The sequence below is a fragment of the Lissotriton vulgaris genome, chromosome 10 (assembly GCF_964263255.1).
Source record: "Lissotriton vulgaris chromosome 10, aLisVul1.2, whole genome shotgun sequence".
Classification (NCBI taxonomy): domain Eukaryota; kingdom Metazoa; phylum Chordata; class Amphibia; order Caudata; family Salamandridae; genus Lissotriton; species Lissotriton vulgaris.
Genome location: NC_141698.1, coordinates 599,323,514 through 599,345,798, shown reverse-complemented (window position 1 = coordinate 599,345,798; position 22,285 = coordinate 599,323,514).

The following is a 22,285-nucleotide window of genomic DNA, read 5'->3' as shown; positions in this document are numbered from 1 at the left end:
TGACCTTGAAAGTCTCCAACACTCATTAACTTCAGAGTTTGCACATATTCACAAACTTGTTTACAACCCATCCTAGAAATGGTTAAATATCTTACTCCTGTCTAGTATATGACACTTTCCAGAATGGGACTTAGACGCCACAGTTTTGTCGAGGGGTGTAGGTTAAGGATTTTCTTCATCGTAAAAGTACTTTCCTCGTGGGATGGAGAAGAGGTACAATGCACACATGCAAAAGTATTTCCCCAACGACAGTTGAATTGTAAAACATTTTTATTGGCATTTTTCAATATTACATACTGCACATCTTTCATTGCCGACGACTTTTAGCAATCAAATGATCCCGCTTGTGAACTACTTATTATGACACACCAACATAGGGGTTGAAGGCTAATATGCCATGTCACTCAGTCCAATAATTAGCAAAGATCCTCATGGGACTGCGTTCATATACAGGTAACCTATGCAAATGTTACTCTCCAGGTCCAGCGTGGGATGTGAGGTGCCTTATCTCCCCGCACGTGAGCTCGCAGGGGATTCAAAATTTCTGCCTTGTGTTTAAACCGGGAATAAACTTGGGGTAGAAAAACTGGGATGCACTGTGCCATATGTTGAAGATTGTGCTTTGGGGAACACCTGAGAGCTGCACTATTGTGGGATACCGTTAGACCTGGCATCTTTGGCGTGGTTTTCCCCTATCTTTTTGCCTCTACCTCCTGTATTTTTGATACTGTGCTGGATTTCGTTTTTGCTGGTTTAGATGCTTTGGACACTCTGCCACTGCTGATCAGGGCCAGAGTGTAAGTGCTCCCTATGTAAATTGCAGTTCTGATTGGATATACATGTTTGGCATATTTCTATCACCATGAAGTCCCTAGTAAAGTGCACCGGGTGTGCCAGGGCTGGTGATGACAAATGCTACTAGTGGGCCTGCAGCACTGATTGTGCCACCCACAGGAGTAGCTCTGAAATGGTGTCTCAGGCCTGCCACTGCAGTGCATATGGGCAGTTTAGAAACTGCCATGTCCTCCTGGTCAGTGTCCCCACTGACAGGCCGAACCCTTCCCTTTTTGTGCACATCAGTCACCCCTATGGAAGGCCCAAGGTACCCCCCTGGGCAGGGTGCAGTGTATGTGAAAGGTAGAGCATGTACTGGTGCAGGTGACATGCTCTGGTAGTGAATTACAGCCATTTTCGTTTTTCACTATTGTAAGGCTATCTTGCTCCACAGATTAACATGGGGGATGCTGGCTACAGTGGCTTCCAGCATTTCTTCCCATAGGAACAAGATAGGACATAAGTATCTAGTATCCCTGAACTCAGAATTTAATAACACATCTTTTAGGAAAGGTTGTTTTTAAATCCTGTGTTTGAGAACAGCACTTTTAGAAAGTTGCTGTTCTCTTGTCTGACCCTTCTGTGTGCCTTGGCTTGGTTGTGTATTAACTGTCTGGTTTCAGAGTGACAGGGGCTGGGGATTCCCCAGGAGGCTGGCTGAGTCAGCCCTAGGCTGAATGACTGCATTTGCAACTTGAGTGGTGGGAGGAGTTAGCACCTGGGCCTGAATAGGGCTGTGCCTGCCTGCCACAATGCTGGCTACACCTCCTGCTGGGCGGCTGACGACCCTGCCCCTCACTCTAAAAGTAAAGGAGCAGCCAGGAAAACAAAGTACTCAGGAGACACCCAGAACTGGTTCAGACCGGGGTCAGGGCCCACTTGCACAAAGAGAACAAATACTTTTAGGGGTATAAAATTAGATCATCCTGGAATCAAGAAGGAACCTCTGCCAAGGAGAAAGCTGAATCTGAAGAAGGAAGACTGTCCTGCTGTTGCTCTGCTGGACTGGCCTGTTGCTTTGCTGCCAAGGTGAGGGGAAGGACTTTGCTGTGTGCTGTGTCCCCTGTCTTGAAGGAATCTCCAAGGGCCTGAGAAGAGCTGGCTCCCTGTTCTGAAGTCCCAGGAACAAAAGGACTTTACCCCCAACTTCCCTGAACTCTGCTGAGAGAGTTCTGTCCTTCCTAGAGTACTTGATCCAGTTGTGGGGCCTCTGGAAGTTGTACCTGTGCTGGGAAGCTTGAAACTAAGCTTGAGAGACTTTTGCAATTGAAAAGTGTTGCATCGCTCGCTTGCGGAGCGCATCCCGACAGTGCGAGAAGTTTCCCGCCGTTACGAAGGTCGAGATCGTCGCAGCGCCTGACGCCGCTGCCAGAGCCGGCGCATCCTTCGTTTGCGGGATGCACCAGACCGGTGCGGGAAAGTCTAACATCGCTGCGAGTGTCGTCGCAGAGTCTGTCGTCGCTGGGTGAGATCGCCGCACCGCTTGCTTGCGGACCGCATCACGTCGCTGCATGCATCGATGCAGAACCATCGCATCGAGGAGCTGCGAGAGAGAGGATCACCGCTGGCCCGTGCAACGTCGCCCCGGAGATCGTCGCAGCCCCTACGAGATCGTCGCATTGTGCCTTTGCGTGAACAAAGTTCCTACGGAACCTCCGCACCGGAATCCATAAATGTGGCCTTCCTCCGCATACAGACCGGATTCGTCGCAACACGCCCACTGCTGCAGCGGGGCTGTCGCATCGCCTCCCCAGGGTCTCAGGAGCAACGCATCGCTTGTTTTGCACCGCACCAGCTTCTGCGTTTGGAACTTTGTTGCAACTGAAAGGTACTGTGAGTAAACGTGACGCAACTGTGAACTTTTCAGGCATCTGTGAATTATTTTATCGCAACCTAAAGAACTTACATTACAACCTTAAGAACTCTTTTGAAACCATATTCTTGAACTGTGTATGTTGGATTTTTGTCGTTTTGGTCTTGTGTAGTTTAGATTAAATACCTTTGTTTCTAAACTGTTGTGGAGTCAGTTTGTGGTATTTTCACTGTGTTACTGTGAGTGTTGATACAAATACTTTACGCATTGCCTCTGGTTAGCCTAGACTGCTCGTGCCAAGCTACCTAGAGGGTGAGCAGGGGTTATCTCAGAGGGTTATCTCCTTGCCCTGACTAGAAGCAAGGGTCCCAATTTGGACAGTGGTACCTACCTCTGCCAACTAGAGACCCCAAGTTCTAACAGATACCATGATGTTCTTACGCCGAGTTGGACTGAGGGAGGGGGAGGGGGGAGGGGGAGGGACCACGCTAAGAGCTTTCTGAGCGGGAGCGCGGAGATGAGTCGATGACCACTAATTGGACTGACCCATGGGCCCATTGCATTCCCACTCGAGCATCCCCTGGGGTTGTAGAGAGCCTAGGTGAACCACCCCCTAGCGTTTCTGCCGCTACCGCCGTTTCCTGTGTAAAGGAGTGAAGCAGCATGGCCCATGACATGGAAATTGGATGTTTGCGAATTCCTTGGGCTTCCTCCCCCCGCAGGATTCCTTCGTCTACTGCACCCCACTTCTTGACTGCACCCACCCACATTTCCCCAACGACAGTGTTACACTGTGTACAAGTACTCCTCATAATGCCTTCCCATGGTCATAATTCACAAACGTTTTGCAGGTATCCGTATGCAAACCTGTGACTGTAATAGTTTCTCAGATCTATTATAGTAAACATTTGAGAATTTCAATAGTTTGTAAAACTGCTCCCATGTGAGACGATAAGCCTGTGGGTATAGATTATTTGAATTTTTTTGTGAATTGTGGACCACACGTGTAGATATATATATTTTTAAGTCGACGATGGGAATCACGTAGAATTGCTACATCATTACAAAACTTCTATGATGATTTACTGTGTAAACAATTAGGAAAGCCAAAGTGAATCAATCGGAGTGCTCAATGGTGGATTTCAAGTCCTTAGGGTAGGCTGTGTGATGGTTTCACCATCTGATCCCTTTTGTCTGATTCCATGAACTAATACATGAACTAAACCTCATACAGCACAGTCTCCTCAGTGTTGAGCGTCAGGAATCTGCCCTTACCAACACGCTTAAAGCAAAATTACAGTATTTTAGGTTCCTGTGAGAGCAGAGCACCAAATAGAGCAGAGTAATGCACATTTACGTTGTTGTAATTGTAAAGGACTCTCTTTGTGCGTACCTGCTGCCCGTTTGCTGGTGGACCAGCTTCCTTCTTGTGGACCAAGGCTACTCCTCGCCGGACCCGCTCCGCGGGTCCCGCTTCGTGTCTGGGAGCTGAGGAACTTCGGGAGTGCGTGCAGACGCCAAGGGTGCCGGTAAGCCTTGCAGGGCTGCGAGCAGCGTGGTCAGGGACTCCATATCCCAGGAGTCCCTGATAGCCCGCCTGCAATCACCTGGGCCGCTCTCCCTGCAAGCCCCGCCCCTTCACCTACGGAGCTAAAAGCCACCGCTCCCACTACCTCTTTGGGACTCTCTTTGTGCGTACCTGCTGCCCGTTTGCTGGTGGACCAGCTTCCTTCTTGTGGACCCAGGCTACTCCTCGCCGGACCCGCTCCGCGGGTCCCGCTTCGTGTCTGGGAGCTGAGGAACTTCGGGAGTGCGTGCAGACGCCAAGGGTGCCGGTAAGCCTTGCAGGGCTGCGAGCAGCGTGGTCAGGGACTCCATATCCCAGGAGTCCCTGATAGCCCGCCTGCAATCACCTGGGCCGCTCTCCCTGCAAGCCCCGCCCCTTCACCTACGGAGCTAAAAGCCACCGCTCCCACTACCTCTTTGGGACTCTCTTTGTGCGTACCTGCTGCCCGTTTGCTGGTGGACCAGCTTCCTTCTTGTGGACCCAGGCTACTCCTCGCCGGACCCGCTCCGCGGGTCCCGCTTCGTGTCTGGGAGCTGAGGAACTTCGGGAGTGCGTGCAGACGCCAAGGGTGCCGGTAAGCCTTGCAGGGCTGCGAGCAGCGTGGTCAGGGACTCCATATCCCAGGAGTCCCTGATAGCCCGCCTGCAATCACCTGGGCCGCTCTCCCTGCAAGCCCCGCCCCTTCACCAATCACACCATCTATATACCAACGCTTGCTCCACCGCTACGCGGGAGCGAGCGGGAGCGCGCCGGGAGAAGCCCGGGACAAGGGCGGGACCGTCTGTGGCCGTCCGGGGCCGGAGGAGGCCGGGCTGGGCCACATCCCTTGGCCCCACAAAGCGGACATCCAGCCACCAGGACTATGGCTTCAGGAACCCGGTCTTGTAAGACAAAGAAATCTGCTGGAGACGTTGTTTTAGGTACTATGGACCAGTTCATAACCCGTGCTGTTTCCATAGTTGAGAAGGAGATAATCTTGGCTGAGCGAAGGTTGTCTCGGGACTCCTTTAGCACGTCTAATAAGCGCTCTTCTTTGGGCGCCATTGCCCTAGCTGATAGCCCTGGTCATATCCCATCAACTCCCTTAGTAATAGTTGATTCCCCCACCATTGACGAGAGAGTGAGTCGGATTAGGGCTAGCTTAGAAAGGGTAACCACTACAGCTCCAAGTATTGTGCTCGACCCGACACACTCCACTTCCTCTCTTTTTAGTGTTCCATCACCAGAGAGGCAGATTCCAGATCGCACTGCAAATACCCCTGATGATTCGAGCCCCCATGTGCTTGTTAATATAGCGGTGAATTCCCCATCCACTGCAGGCCATTCTGATACTAACACTCCTAGAGTGGTAGTCCCCGAAACTGTACCTGTAGGGAATCTAACCCTAGGCACCGTCCCTCAAAAGAAGAGAAAGCGTCCCACTAGTCCCCGTAGGGGAGGCTCTCTAAAACCTCACAGTAAGGTTAGTAGGAACATCACACCAAAAGGGGGTATTACTCCGAATCAGGTTCCTCACTCAAAACCCCAAGCGTCCCATATTGGAGACGCTGCTGTCGAGGGCACTCCTGGGCAATTGGCCCCTATAGATGCTAGCATTTTCCCCCAAGTCGAGAGCATCATTAAGTCTGTGGTGATGCCACTTGTAGATAAGATCGATGGCCTCACACGCAAACTAGCCTCACTTGAGCAGTCAATGCTAGACAACTTTTATGCAGTGAAATCGTTAGTTAAATTTCACGCTAAAACCCAGGCTGAAGAAAACGGTGGGCTAAGGAGCGGTGCCGCTCCAACAGTTCCGTCTAATCCGACAGCCCTCCCTGATCCCTCACCTAGTTTAAAAAAAACGCCTGCCTTGGCTAAGGCTCCCAAACCTATTATTGGAACCATACCCCTCCCATCGACCCCTACCCCTGAGTCTAGTTTGGCTCGTCCAATGAACAAATCCAGCACCCATGCACCAAAGGCACCCAAGGTCAAATTTGCTGCAAATCCCAAGCCCACCACTTCCAAAACTAAGGCAACTGGAGATACAGTGACCGTAAGCAAGGGCGCCGCAATCATAATCACATCCCCTCCTACTTCTGCTTCGCATGTAGCGCCCAAATCCCCAGCAAAAACCACAACAAAATCCCCAGCCAAAGACAGGATAAAACGGCGTACGCCAAATGCTAGCCTTCCTCCTGGCTGCAAGCCCTATGTGGTTATCTTAACAGGGGTACCTGAGCTTGAAGAGGGCTCTTGTGAGTCCTATTCTGAACTCAAACACAAGACACTCTCCTGGCTAAAAGCTAATAGACCCCTCCCAGGGCACATCGATGGCAGAATAGCCTTCGTCCGACGGGTGGGTTGGATCGGTAACAGACGTAAGGCTATTACCGGGGACTGTGTGTTGATTAATTTCAATGATCCCAGAGCTGCTGGTATGATTTGTAGCCAACAGTCGCAGCACAACTTTTGCGACATACAAACTAGGGATTTGGGGTATTTTTATCACCCCCCCCCCCTTAATGGGGCTTAATAATAATAATAATTTCTTTCAAGATGGGGGTAGAGGTGTATGGTTCCCTCATTACCCAACCTTGGATCCTAGAGCAAGGGCATGGACCCCCTCCCAACCAACCACCTCACAGGGTTGGGGCTGGTGACTTAACACCTTAGAGGTAACAAATGTCTCCCCCCAAAGGGCTAACACAACTTCTCTGGTAGGGGAGGTACCGCTGACCAACATTGTTGTGCCCCATCCCTCGCCTATCCCAATCCTACCCATTTCTTCAGGTGATGGGACAGATAAACTCGAACTAGTGGATAGTCCTCAAATTTCGGGTCCTCAGGGTGAGACAAGCGGTTATAATGAATCCCAGCATCATGCCCCTTTGAAAATCATTAGTTGGAATGTGGCAGGCTTAAGCAGTAAGCTAGATGTCCCAGACTGGGTGGCGCTCGTTGAACCCCACTCAGTTTGCGCATTTCAAGAGACATGGTGCGTAGAGCCAAGGCACCGAGTAGGTAATGCCACCTTTTTTGTCCCGGCAGAAATCCCAGCCTCGGGAAGAGGTCGCCCCTTCGGAGGTCTCTTGGTTTGGATAAACATTACTTTGGGATGGAGGGTACACCATCACCCCCAAAAAACTCCAGATTTGATGCACCTCACTGTAACTTGCCCGAGGAGAGCAGAAAAACTGGAGATTATTAATATCTATACACGAGGGGCCTCCGGGAGAGCTTTGTCACCAACGCTCTTGGACCTGGAGGCAGCCCTGGGTGAGTGCTGTAGCGATTCCCTAATTTTGGTCATGGGGGACTTCAATTGCACTTTCGAGCCTTTGTTACCCGATGAATCCCTGGATCTAAATGATGAAGACTCTAGGAGAGGTGTCCCGTCACTTGACTTGCCCATTATAAATAGTTGGACCCCCAGAATCATCCAACTAAATTCCCTCACTTTAGAGCACGGCCTAAGGGCAGCCAATGGGAGGACACCATCAGACCTAGTGGGGGCTCATACATATAACAGGGTCGGCCATTCTTCCCGGATCGATTATATCCTTCTAAACTTTTCTTTGTGGGCTCACATGAAGGATATGGTAGTTCTACCCTCCCTGGACAGCGACCACAACGCCCTTTCTTTGACCCTATCAACCTGGTGGAAAGAGAACCTCCCTGGAAGTGGAAACCATGATGCTCTTGCAACAGGGCCACTGGGAGGAGTGGTCCCAACAAACTGCTTAAGACGCTTGAAATGGGACAAAGTGGCAATAGATGAGGAGAAAATGGCATGTATCAGAACTGTTACTTCCACAGCCTGTGCCATTTTAAAAAGTCAGCCCATTTGCCCCACTCAGATTACAGCATTGTTCTGTGAGGTCTCACTCTCAATTGGGGACCTTTTCAAGGCCAAAGCAAAAAAAGGGAACCCTAATCGCAATAATCAACAAGGCAAGTCAGGATGGTACACGAAGGAGTGTCGTGCCAAGAAGAGAGCCCTGATACTGGCGGTGAAAAGTGGAAATGCCACCCTAATATCCGCTGAACGGAAGGGCTATAAATCTGAGCTCAAAACAGCAAAGAGAGACTGGGAAGACAAGTTCTGGCAGGATCTCCGAGCTGCCAGCAGCGGAAAAAACGCAAAAGCTTTCTGGGACTTAGTTCACAAGAAGAACAGACCCCTTGACACAGTTATCACCTGTAATATAACCGAGGACTTATGGTTTACACATTTCTCGAAATTGTATACGGCAACCGCAGTTGAAGCGTTGGATTTCGTTTTACCACAGCCCCTTCGAGTGATGGAAAGATTCGAGGAAAGTCTGTTTACTAAGATAGAAGCAGAAAGTGCAATAAAATCTCTGGTTCCACGCAAGGCGGCTGGCCCCGATGGTCTTCCGGGTGACTTACTCCGAGCTGACATAGATCATTGGAGCACACTGATCTCCTCGGTTTTGAATGCTGCTTTGGAAGGCGCACCTCTGCCTGCCTCTTGGATGGCCGCTGAAGTGGTTCCCCTTCACAAAAAAGGCTCGAGAGATGACCCAGGGAACTACAGGCCAATCAGCCTGATCGACTGCTCACAAAAAGTCGCAGGCAAGGTTCTTTTAACAAGAATACAGCAATGGGCAGATGAGAACAGGATCCTTTCGGATTTTCAGGCAGGGTTCCGTGCTGGTACTGGAACAATTGAACAATCGCTAAGGCTTCTTATGATCCACTGGAAGGTCGTCACAATTGGGAAGGGTACATTATATCTGGCCTTCATCGACCTCCGGACGGCCTTCGATTTGGTCCCCAGAAATAATCTATGGAAGGTTCTTAATGATCTTGGCCTGCCACCTTACCTGCTCCACCTGGTCATGAAGTTTCATGAAAACAACTACGCCCAAATTCGCTGGGGTCCCAATGGCCAAAAAACCCGAAGAATAGATGTGAACAGAGGAGTGCGGCAAGGGTGTGTTCTTGCCCCAACACTCTTCTCGCTCTATGTTAATGGGGTGGTGGACCACTTGTCAAGGATTCCAGCAGATGCCCCTCGTCTGGCAGGTCGCTCCATCCCCACCCTGCTTTTTGCGGACGATACTTTGCTCCTGTCAAAATCGCCAATGGGCCTACAACAGCTTCTCTCTGGCTTTGACGATTTTTGTAAACAAAGAGGACTCTGTATAAATACAGACAAAACAAAGTACCTTATTTTGAACCCTCCGCAAAAACTGGGCCCTCCGCCAACATTGGGCTCTGTGGCATTGGACAGGACTAAAACCTTCGATTATCTGGGCATCAGGTTGGTGGATTCCATGAAATGGGACCAGCATCTGCTCAAAATGTTGCTAAACCTAAAAAGAATAACCGGGACCCTGCTAAAAGAGCAGAGAGCAGCCTCAACTAAACCCATAGCTGCAGTATTGGACATCTACGCGGCCAGAGGAGTAAGTGCTGCCTTGTATGGGGCGGAATTATGGGGAATGTCGAATTTGAAAGACCTTACTCGAGCTGAGAATTCCTTCTTGAGAAGCCTGATGTCCCTTGGCCCGTCTGTCCCCATCTTGCCTCTGCAATTGGACATGGGCTGTCGGGCTATAGAAGACCTAGCAAAGTTACGCCCTTTGCTTCTGTGGGCTCGCATCTGGAGGGTTCCTGAACTCTCAAGTTATGCGGACGGTCTACGGGAGATACTAAGTTCGGCAGGGTGGGCGAAAATAAAGTGGCTAACGGATATTAAAGCCTTACTGATCAATCTGGGGCTGGAAGAAGCTTGGCATCAACAGTCAGCCCCCCCCAAATCCACAATAAAACAACTTTATTGGAATTGGATAACAAACAGAAGGAATTCCTCCACCTCGATATGCAAGTCGACTAGAAACTTCATGGAGTCCAAAGATACCCCCTATAGAGAACTGTATCTGGACACCATCTCAGCCCCTTGGGAAAGGTCCCTGTACTTCAAATTCAGAACTGGTCTTCTCCCTGTAATGGAATTTACTTGTCACTGGAAAATCCCATACCAGACTGCTCCGTGGTGTCCCTTCTGCCCACAGCGCAGAGAATCTGTCCCCCACTTTTTATTTGAGTGTCCTGCATATACAGTTCCACGGTCAAAATGGCTCAAGCCCATGTGTCGTACTCTGGGCACTAGACATTGCAACGTGGCCTTAAGGATTCTCTATTCGGACACTCGTACTTTTTACGCATGTGCCACCTCGAAGTACCTTGGGTGGGCATGGCGAATCCGGTCAAAAAGACTTAGGCAAATTGTTTAATTACATTTTTTAATATGGTCTGTTTTAAATGCTCATTTTAAAACCTATAGATCCATTTTCTGATAGCAGAAAGTTACAGTTTATTTTAAATGTACTGAAAAGTATTATTTTTTATTGTATGTATGCTTTTTAAGATATTGTTATATGTCGAAATAAAGCCTTTTTGACTTGACTTGACTTGACTTGTAAAGCACACCATCCCTTCGAAAAACAAGCATTTTGCTTAAACAAGAGTGCAATACAATGTGTTGGTAACTACAGTCCAATTATAAAAATACAACTCTTTCCAAAAGACTGTTTTCTGAGACTTGAGTCTCTAGTGATTTGCTATAAAGCAAGAATTGAGTAAAGCCATATCGTTTTGCATCTTTACTCTTTGGGTTTAGAATGTTTTTTGGGTTGTCTGAAATGCTTCCGAATTAATTTTATGTTTTTCTGTACTGCTGTGGTACTTCAGTGCCTTGTATAAGATTCCCAGGTGGGTGGTCATGCAGTGTGATTTTTCTGATGACGGAATATGGGCTGTCATAGCACTACTATGATTGGCTGTTACTGCCGTCACAATTACTCGGCCTAGGAAGGATTTTTAAAAATGCTCAACTACAGGAATTTCATGTTTGGCACACAAACTCACTTTATTGTGAAACAAAAGTTTGTGCTTTTTTGTGACAAATTCAATGTCTTCCCCTGGAAATAAGCTGAGAATCAACAGGAGAGAAAGGGCAAGAGAAGGCACTCCTGTACCCCAAACAATACGTCATAAACAACTAAGGAGTGACTCCGTGAAAAAGATAAAGTGACAAAAATAACTTTAGTTTGTTTGGTTAATAATATCCCCCATAAACCAAAAAGTGGATCCAATAAAGGAAAACCGGCCACTGGAAGCAGCCTATGCCCAGTTGTGCCTATAAAAAAGAGAGAAAAGTCTCTTTCTTTGTAAAAGGACCCTCACTCACCACTAGTTGGTGACATGCTTCATCATTGGGTCCCCGCTAGGGTGGCCGAATGCCTCCCCAGCGTGCTACAACGCTTGAGTTATAGCGGAGCAGGATAGTGTTGAGTGCGACAGTGCTCTAACTAAAATGTGAGAATAACTGTGAGTACCAATTAAAAAATACAAGGTTGAAACCTATAAAAACTTTTAATAAAGGTAAACCCGTATTGAATAAAAACAGTGTAAACGGACAAACTAGGTTCTATATTAGGAAACCTGTATCCTTAGTGAAAATAAACGGTCCCTGGAAATATACACACAATTTTCTTTGTAAACACAGGCTTGTTCCATACGTGTCATTTCCTCATGTACTCGCATGCACAGCTGACTCACATTGACAGATTGTACTTCACATGCCTATTTACTACTATCTCATGCCAGGGATAGCCACCATATTGTAAAGAATGATTAACTTGCCAAAGGTGGCCAAGTCAGGGCATTGTAACGCAAATAAACCCCACCGAGGTCAAGAATGGCCATTGTATTGCTAGACCTGGCTTCCATTATACCAGGGTTAGCAACAATATGTCTGAGAGGGCCACCTGATGTCACAGGTGGCCCCCATTATGTGATGCTGATGACAATAAGCCGAGAATGGGTACTATTTTCCTTTGCTTACATTATGCCAGTGCTGGACACCAAAATACCATTGATGCCTGCAATATGTCAAGAATCACCCTCGGAGTTGGCCGCAGGTGAGCCAAGGGTGTCCACCATACATCTGGCATGGACACTCTTATACCTGAAAAGGGGGGGGACAAAGGATGCTGAAAATGCCACCTGGCTCACAGGTGTCCACAATTATGTCAAGTATGAGTAACGTGCTATACATTACCCCTTATACCAAGGAATCACCAGTTACCAACAGGTTCTCTTACTTCCGCTTGACCTTCTGCAGTTTTGTGCTCAAGCTTCTTCCCTCAGTTACCACTGACGTTCTTCATTCCTTGGGCTTCAGGACACAGTGTGACTGGCAGTGTGGTTCAGACTGCATGAGGATTGATCAGACTGCTGTCTTGGTTTCATGAGCGTGTTTGTTTTCGAAGAGGATTCATTTGGCTAGTGAAGGGATTCATGAGAAAACCTTAAGAAAGATGGCAAGACTCAGCAACCTATTTCCGTGCCACCTTACCTAGAGCATGTTTGATGGTTTGACCCCTGAGGCCACAACTCCAGAAGGCAAACTGGGCGAGCCCAAAGGATGGGTCTCCAGGGCAGACAAGTAAAATTGGTCTTTATGACCATGAGATGAACACTGAGGCAGCCGAGAATGTTAATCTTTAAGGTGGATGCATAAATGTGATCAGGAAATATGCTTTCATTCAAAGTTCAATACAGCCAATGGATGAAGTGGGCTGACCTGCTGGCCCCTTTGGTATGCAGCCTCTGACTGTAGCAGAATGTAAATAACACCTCAACGTGCCAATGGACTCTTTATTGCATGAAGCTCACAAGACCATTAAAGCTGTCTCTAGGCTAGACCTCAAAAGTAAATAGGGTGGCAAAAAGGTTTGAGACTTTGTTTTATAGTATGGCTCTGGGGCAGCGGGGATTGGGAGTTCCCTTGTTGATGGCAAATAAGATGGTCCTTGAAGAGTTGACTCAAGCTTGTTTCTGAGGGGAACTGAATTATTAAATCAGATATGTGATCGTGTTAGAAATGGGGGGCTCTCGTTGGCAATGGTTTGCCCCTTTGTCCAAGTAGGGACCCTTCTTTCTAGTAAGTGGGATACACTTCTAAAATAGCCACTGCTCACCCCCTTGTTAGCTTGGCATGAGCAGAAGGGCTTCTCAGAGGCAATGTGTAAAGCATGTGTGCACACATACAGTGAAAACACTACAAATGGACACCATACCAGTTGAGATCAATTTGTAATCTCTATCTAAACCAAACAAGACCAAAACGACAAAAATCCACAATAAGTAATTAAAATGGAACCCTTAGAAGATAAAAGCAATTCTGTCCATAGCAGACTTTAGATGCAACACTTTCTACACAAAGTATTTTGGATACGTCACAATCGTAAACAAAAACAGCTGCAGGGAAGGGGATGCTTCTGTTCCTTGCACCCAGGAAAAGTGATGCATCGGTTCCTTATTCCAGGGGAGGTGATGCGGCGGTTCCTTATGGCCATGCAGGGGAGGTGATGCATCTGTTTCGTACTGCGGCCCCGGCGTTGGTGTAGACCTGGTGCCCTAGTGCAATGCGTGGGAATTCAGGGATGTATCTGCTCACGATGCGGCAGCAACGGCGCTTCCGTTGATCTCTCTAACTGCGGTCCCACGATGCGTTGGTTCTTGCAGTCGCACAGCAGGGCCTTCATCGGAATCAGTGCTGTGATCTTGGACTTTGGAGATCGGTGCACGTGATTCGGCGTGCAGTAATTTCTTCAGCCATGGGCAGGCGCTGGGTCTGATTCTTCAGCGGCACAATGTCAATGCTTGAGAATTCTTCTTGCATGGAAGCGATGCGTCGGAAACTGGTGCGGATGCGTCACGCTCTTTAGTGGCTTCTTTTCCATCCCCCAGCAGTAGGAACAACCTCCAGAGGCCCAACACAGTAACAGGCACCTCTTGGCAGGTCAGAACTCCCAGCAAGGAAGTTCAGGGGAGCTGGTGGTGAAGTATTTGTGTCCCTGAGACTTCAGACCAGGAGGCAAGCTCTACTTCAAACTCTTAGAGATCTTCTTCAAGCAGGATACACACCACAAAGCAAAGTATTTGTCCTCTTCTTGGCAGAAGCAGCCACTGCAGGCCATCCCCAAACAGTACACAGCAAAGGGGCAGTACTTCTGCCAAGGAGAAAAGCTGGGAAAGCTGAAGGAGAAGTTCCTCTTGAGTCCAAAAGTATTCTAAAGTTCTGAGGTCTGGGTCCCACTATTTATGTACAATTTCTCTTTGTTCTCTTGTGGCAGAGAGGCTCTATGCTCAGTCAAAACCAGTTCTGTCCTCTCTGGTACAGCTTACCGGCTGGAGGTGGAGGCAGCATTGTGTACGTAAATGTAAATGTATTTGAGCTTATATAGCGCACAGCTACCCACAAAGGGTTTCCCGGCGCTTGCTTAGGGAACCCGTCCTGGTATTCCCCTGTGAGATAGCCCCAGCAGGGTATCTACAAGGTGAAAGCCAGGCATCCCACCGCGAGGGGCCATTGTGGAGATTAAGCAAGCTATTGCCCAGAGTCGCAGAGTGTGAACTCGTGAGTTGAGAAGGCACCGGAGCGAGAATTATCGAGTCCGTGGAATTTTTGAGCCCAAGACCCACCGAGGCGGGGAATTGAACCCTGGTCCAGGGCCGATCTCAGCTTCCGGGTCTGCCGCCTCTAAACCCTGAGCCACACTTCTCCGTCAGACCAGGCCCATTCAGATGCAAGGAAATCTACTCCCCCCTACTCTACACGCAGACCCGGTCTATTCAACCCAGCCCTGACAACCTGGAAAGGCAGAACACACCTCAACCCCCACAGTGCATGCCTACAGGGAATGCACATCCCCAGCCCTTGTCACTCCAAAGCCAGACAGTCAATCCACAAACCAGCAGAGGCACACAGGATGTCTCAGCAAGAACATACCTACTTTCTAAAAGTGGTACTTTCAAACACACAATATATAAATCATCTTTACAAAAATGGCTTTTTATATTCTGAGTTCAGGCATACTAAACTCCAACTTTCTGCCTTGTCCCAGTGGAAAGGTATACTTATGCGATGTTATAAATAAGCACCTATTCTATGGGACAGATAGCCTTTCAATAGTGAAAAAGGAAATACACTGTATTTCACTATCCGGACTTGTCACACACATCAGTGCATGGCCTACCTTCCACATACACTGCACCCAGCCAAACCCACAGGGATACCTTGGGCCTACCTTAGGGGTGACTCACATGTAAAAAAGAGAAGGTTAAGGCCTGGCTAGTGGCTGCACTTGCCAGGTCGACATGGCAGTTGAGACTGCGTGCAGACACTGCACTGGCATGTCTGAGAACCTTTTGAAATGCTGCTCATGTTGGTGGCCCAATCAGTGCTGCAGGACCACTAGCAGCATTTGATTTACAGGCCCTCGGCACACACCGAGCTCTGTACTAGGGACTTAGTAGTATGTCAAGTAAGCCTATCATGGGTACACCAATCAATAATAACAATTTACACAGAGGGCATATGCACTTTAGAACTGATCAGTAGTGTAAAGTGCCCAGAGTCAAAAAATCAACAAAAACAGGGTCTAAAACAGGAGGCCAAAAAGCTAAAAGTCTGAGGATCAACCTGACGAAAAGCTGCATCTAACAGTACGTTTTTCAAGCTTTTTGATGGGTAGCTTAAAAAACCTTTATTAAATCCAGAGGCGGGAGAGAGAAGGGATTGTAATCCATTCAGCTTCCTTGCATTAGTAACAAATATCAAAAGAGAATGGATCACTATACGTGAGTAACCAGGGTTTGCAACGTTTGTGTAGGTTATCGATAAAAAAAAACCTCATTCACTTACACAAGTCGTAAGGCGGTATATCTTGGATCTCCACCCTGTTTTAAAAATGTGACCACATCATCGGGTTTCTGTTTTTTTTTCGTATGCGTAGGCTGTGTTTTGTCACACTTGAAGGACTTGAAGGTACTAATTGACCACTTCTGATTCGGGTGAACTACATCTTGATTCACTGAGACAAAACACGGCCTCCTGTCTCTCTTCTTAGGTCCTGAAGAAAGTCCCCCTAAGCAAACCATAGGGCTGAAGCATGTTGACCTTTATATGGACACTTTAGTGCAGTAGACTAATAATAGGTCTTCATGCGCACAACACTGCTTTTAAATGATCTCAAACCTAGACCCATTAAAATGTAATCTAGGTATACAAGTTTTTAGCGCCACCTTTATCATTCACTTCACTAAAGCACTGTCACGTCTCTTTTTTTCCGTTGATCCCTACTGCAGTAACCAGTGGTTCACCTCCGGATGGAGGAAACATACGACAAAAAAAAAACCCAATGATGATGCTGTCACGTTTTTAAAACAGGGCGGAGAACTAAGATATACCGCCTTACGACTTGTGTATGTCAATGAGGGGTTTTTATCGATAACCCCAAGTAAACAACAAAGGTTCCCTTGGGGTGTACTTACTATTCAAATAATGAAATGCTCGACACTTTCCTCATACATACTTCACACGACACCAGTAGTAACCACTATAATGAAACTTTTGCAAAGGTGGACATAAGCTCAACAACATAAATTTACATAAAAAGCGACTGTTTTATTAATGAAAAAAGACAATAAAATCACACTAATTTAGTGCATGATGTACATCACATATATATAATAGAACGATTAAGAAAAAAACCATGTGCATAAAGTTTGTGGACAAAGGTACAGGAGAAATATATAAACAAAGACAGCCGCCTATGTCTTTTGGATAGTCGATTCATAAACATTTGGATCAACTGGGAGTTAGAGTATCCTATTTCTCCAAAGAGGTTGACCAATCAGAATTTGACTTGGCAAAAAGAGCTTCGACGCGTTTCGGCAGTATAGTTCAATTAATAACCGCCTTCTTCAGGACATAAACAAATGAATTTCTCCTTCTAATTAAAAACAGCATCACCTATGCCTCAGCATATAGATGAAGGGAGTTTTAATGCTTGTGCAGCGCTCGCATCAATGAATCAGAGCTATTGGAATACACTGCTGTACTTGGTATTCAGTTTTTGGGCTCGTTATTCTGCAAACATTCACTTTCACACTTCAGGGATAGTAAAGCTTCTAAAATACCTTAAATTAGTTCATGGGATCCTTCCCTGCTTTAGTTTCCTAGCTGTAATGTTAAGATCACTGCTCCTTTTCAGGTTCCTTGGTAGCTTATTATTCTTGTTCCAAGAAGATTTTTTGAGGTGTGCAAGCCTCTGCCAGGGTAAGTTTGCTCGTGGCTTTTAAAGTCCGACGAAAAGTAGTTGAGTTGTGGTATGCAGAATGTTCTTAAATGCAGCAAGGAGTAAGTAATGGAGGGAAGCTAGTGGGATATTGCCGTTCAGGTGGGATGGTAGTTTTCAATTTTGTCACTTTGTTGAGGACAGTTGACACATGGAATTGAATGCAGGGAGGCTTTTTTTAGTCTAATCATATCTTGGCTTCTAGACTCTGTCAAGCGGAGTCCTCTATAATCAGCGTAATGAAATATCTTGAATTCATGAGCGACCCAACAGTTCCATCAATCAATCAGGATTTATAAAGTGCAGCTAATCAGTGGACAGGGTATCCAGGCGCTTGCAAGTCCCGGAGGCTTATTCGAACAGCCAGGTCTTGAGGACCATTTGGAATTCCGGAATTGAGATGACTGTCCAGAGGTGTGTGGAGAGTCTGTTCTAGGTCTTTGCTCGATGTGGGGGAAGGAGCGTCCTCCACTTCTGCTTCTGTAGATCCGGGGAGTATGAGCAAGTGCTAGGGAGGCAGAGTGTAGACTTCTTGACGGTTGGTGGAAGTCCAGGTGGTGGTTAATGTATGCGGGTCCTTGGTTGTGTAGAGCCTTGTGTGGGTGGGTCAGCAGCTTCAATTGGCAACTCTTCTATATGAGTAGCCAGTGGAGTTGCCTGAGATGAGGTGTGATGTGGGTTCATGAGGGAAGGCCAAGGATTAGTCTAACTGTGGCGTTATGTATGGTCTGACATGTCTGTAGGATGTGTGTTGCGATTCCTACATAGAGGGTGTTGCAATAGTCTGGTCGTCTAGTGAAGAAGGCTATTGTCACGGTGCGTCTCATGTGTCAGGGTAGCCACTTGAAGGTCTTACGTAGCATGCTCAGAGGGAGGAATCAGGCAGAGGAGACCGCGTCTATCTGTGATTTCAGGGTGAGCTTATTTTCAATGATGACTGAGGTTTCTGGTTTTTGGAAGGAGTGGGTACCGGTCCTAGGTCTGATGGCTACCCAGGAGTCGTTTCATTAGTTGCTCCTGTTCCATGCATAAGCTTTAAAAAATGGAGCATATAATGGATACGTGGAGTGCTTCTCAAGTCACTTTAGCCACTATAATCTTGAGGGTGCCAGTTTGGATCAGTTTGGCCAAGGTCTGTGGATCTAAGGGCCATGGTGGACACTACAAACACAGCACTGAGAACCATGAACATCGCAGCAAAATTGCTGTTTTTTTACATCATTTAAACATGATGGGGACCCCTTGGTCTCCCTTCATAAGGCAGGGTGTACCGAGTCCCCATGTGCTGCATTGACAGCTGCAACGTTTGTCTCAAAAGTTGTGGCTGACCAGTCAGATAATTTTGTTTTTTGGCTGCCTTGTCCAATTAGATAAAGGTTTCTTATTTTAATTTCCCGATTTGTGGAGGTCTGTGAAACTGGGTTGGTGAAACTCTGAAAATGAATGGTCCAGTTATCCTTAAAATCTAACCTCTGTATGTGAAGCTAGAGCCACTTTTTAAACAGTAATTCCTCAAAAACTGCTGAATGCATTGGCACAAACGCACTACCCGGCATAAAGTTATTTTTTCATGTCACGTAATTGCCTTCAACTGTTTTTCTGTACGGAGGTGCAAAGAATGCTATGGGAGATAAAATAGCAAAGGCCGCTTTTGACCCCCCCCCACACACTTTTTATGCCCCTACCATTGACAGATCTCATGAAACTTGTCACAAACAACCCAACGTAGGTTGTTTTTTAACAGTTTTGTTGAACAGCAGCCAAAATTCTTAGCAATGCAAAATGTTTTTTCAGCGAAAATTATGAACTAACCACAAATACATAAGTGATATGTTGTAATCCAGCATAAAAAAAGAGAACACAACAAGAAAAGAAGTCATAACATTCTTAAGAAACTTTTAAAGCAGTTTTTAAAAAGCAAAGTGGAAGAGAAGAAAGCGTGCACATTTCAAGAGGAAGTTTAAATCATTTTTCAGCTGCTACTGCTGAGAAGGCTGTTGAACTTGGGGTGTTGGTTGAAGGGGTGAAACCTTACCCAAGCAGCAACCGCAATCCTTGTGAGGGTGAACCACAAAAAGTTACTAAATTAAACCGTACTTATTTCTCGTCTCTTGTGGTTATCTGGTCGTTTGAGAATATAGAGACCAGGTTAGTCCCTCTGAAAAAGTTACCTTCTAAAGTCCAGCGCAAAGAGTTCCGTTAACAGTGGAGGAGGTGGCGAGGAGCAAGGAGAGCAGGCCGGACATCATGGATGGCAGTCGCTGTAGTGCGACGATCCTGCAGTGCTTCCTAGATGGTCGTTGTTGTGGATTCGTGTCGGAGGTCACTGCGGGCTGTCGACGCTGAAGTGCCAAGTGCAGATCTTGTGTTGCACGTCGTCATTGGCGGTAGCACAAAGAGTTTGGTACACTTGTGTTTCGCATTGGTGGGTGATGCGGGCGGCAGGATCTTGGCACTAACAGGCCAGTTCACAGTCATGAAAGGCCCAAAACATGAGGAGTTCTCCTTTTCTTCCAGGAGGAGGAGGTCAACTGATGACACACCAAGGGTCCACGACCTCTTGGCAACCTCTTGGGGTTCAGAAACTCACTCCAGCAGAGGCCAGCTGGGCTCAGATACTTCCAGTTCCTCATCCAGGCATGTCCAGTGGAGGAGGTCAACTGGGCAGTTGCAGGAAGTCCTCTGGAGCTTGTTGTGTCCCTGTAACTCAGTACAGGAGGTAAGTCAGCTTACCCTTGGAGTCACTTCAGCCTGGCCGAGTCTTACTTCTCAGCAAGCAGGGCAGACCTCAAGCAGCAGGTGTTCTTCTTCTATAATACCCACAGGTCCAGTAGTGTACTGAAGAGTTTGGTCCGAGGGCGCAATATTTATACCTGGTGCCAGCCTTGAAGTGAGAATCTTCTGGAGTTTCCCCCTACAGAGGTATCTAGAATTACCTGCCTCCCTGCCCTGGTCCCCATTCGTCTGTTGGCACAATAGGCTAGTGTTAAGTACTTTGTGTGTGAGCTGAGCCAGTGCCTTTGAAGTGCAGTGAGGTAGATGACAGCCCGCCACCTCATTAAGTTAGAGATGGCCCGTCCTGCTATCACCCAAAACCTCTATTTTGATGCTGTCTGGGAGGAGGATTATACAAAGACCAACCACACCTAATCATGTGACAAAGGAATAGGCCACAGGCACAACATGATTTGGGACACAAAAATGCAATCTGTCTAAAAGTTGTTACAAATTACTGTGGGTAACCCAAAAAACACATAGGACCTGGGTAGCATAAGGTGCGTAAAACAGTACGGTCTCACTGGTACGTGAACAAAGAAAAATGCAACATTTAGTTTGTAATGTAAACAAGCGAAAAAGCAAGATCAAAAAATTAATGAGTCACAGTCCCATTCAATTTTATATATCAAAAGGTCTTTAACAGTTTATTAGCCAAAAGAACTCATCATGTTTACTCCATATTGGTTGCTTCAAATACAGTGAAAAGAATAGTGTTTATAGTGGTGCTCATGTGCCCAGTGATTAGAAAAAAAAGTAAGGAAGAATTTAATAACAATTCACATAGTAATCAAAATCATAATTCAATAGCAATGGCATTAAGGACACCCAATTTAGCCAAGGCCAAGTATCCTGCCTGAAGAATTCACACAATGTATTTTTTCCTTATTCAAAAAATGGGTGGTGTCTAGATAGAACACACACCCCACAGGGGTATCAATAATCAGTCCAGGCTGAGTTGTTTAATATTGTCTCTTCTATCCGACTGTTACATGAGGTAAATTAAGTCCTACTATGCGGGTCTTCATCAGGACAGTAAAGTACGATGATTTGTAAGTCAACCTAACAACAGTGCAGCCGCACCTTGTGTTGGGGGAGGTATAACTGCAATGTACACTATCCCCTCTGGATCATTATTAAGTGATGTGTGGTGGAATCTTTAACGCCTCTATCACAACATGTAGGTGTTCCCTGACGGGTACAGTACGATCAATAGGCACAAGTTCATGGGTAACAACCAATAGTTGAGGCCACTTCGGGGATAAATTCATTTATTTAGAAGCGGCTGCCTCCAAATCAGGAAATCAATTTCTAATGAAGCCACGTCTCGACGAGAAAATCGTGCCAAGAGCTCTACTGCTGATCTTGGTGAAGTGTCGGTCCGATTGATTTCAGTAATTGCGCATTACTCTTGTGATGAAAAATTACCCAAACTACTTGATTACTCCAGTTTTAGGAATTAAGAGTGATTTGGGGCAGAAATTCTAACCCAGAAACACAGAAACCATAACCTAAGAGGGAGCCAGAAGTTGCTGACTAATACTTTTCATATCCTGTACCATTTAGTGCTATTTTCTTAATGCAAAATGCATCTTGGGGCTAATTTTGGATGTAAGGGTGAATTTTAAACTATGAAAATCTTGCTAAATGCTTAAATGCTGGATTACGCTTCCCACACATTTACATATAATTTTGCTGTACTCACAAGTTATTATGCTAGGGAGAATTAACCAGTTATTCCTGCCCCTAACCGCAACCTTTCTGAAATGTAGCCATATTCTTTTTGAACATCTGTTATTTGCGAATTGCTGCTTCTATTATTAGTGCAAAAAATGTCTAACAGCTGAACGCGTGCTAGCTGATAAAGTATGCATCCATTTAAAAGACTCGCCATTGCTCATATAGAACAATATTTAAAAGGAAATATTATGGAGGGGTTCCAAGTGATATGAAACAGGTGAGAGCAAAGCCTGAGGTGTCTGCATTGTCACTCCAAACCACAACATGGAAAACCATCTTTGATCTGACACTGGATCTTTCATAGATTCACATGCTTGAAATCATCCCCGTAGTCAGACTGGGAGCCCTTCGGTAGTAATACAGAAATGTACTCCTTCACCCGATTTACATTGA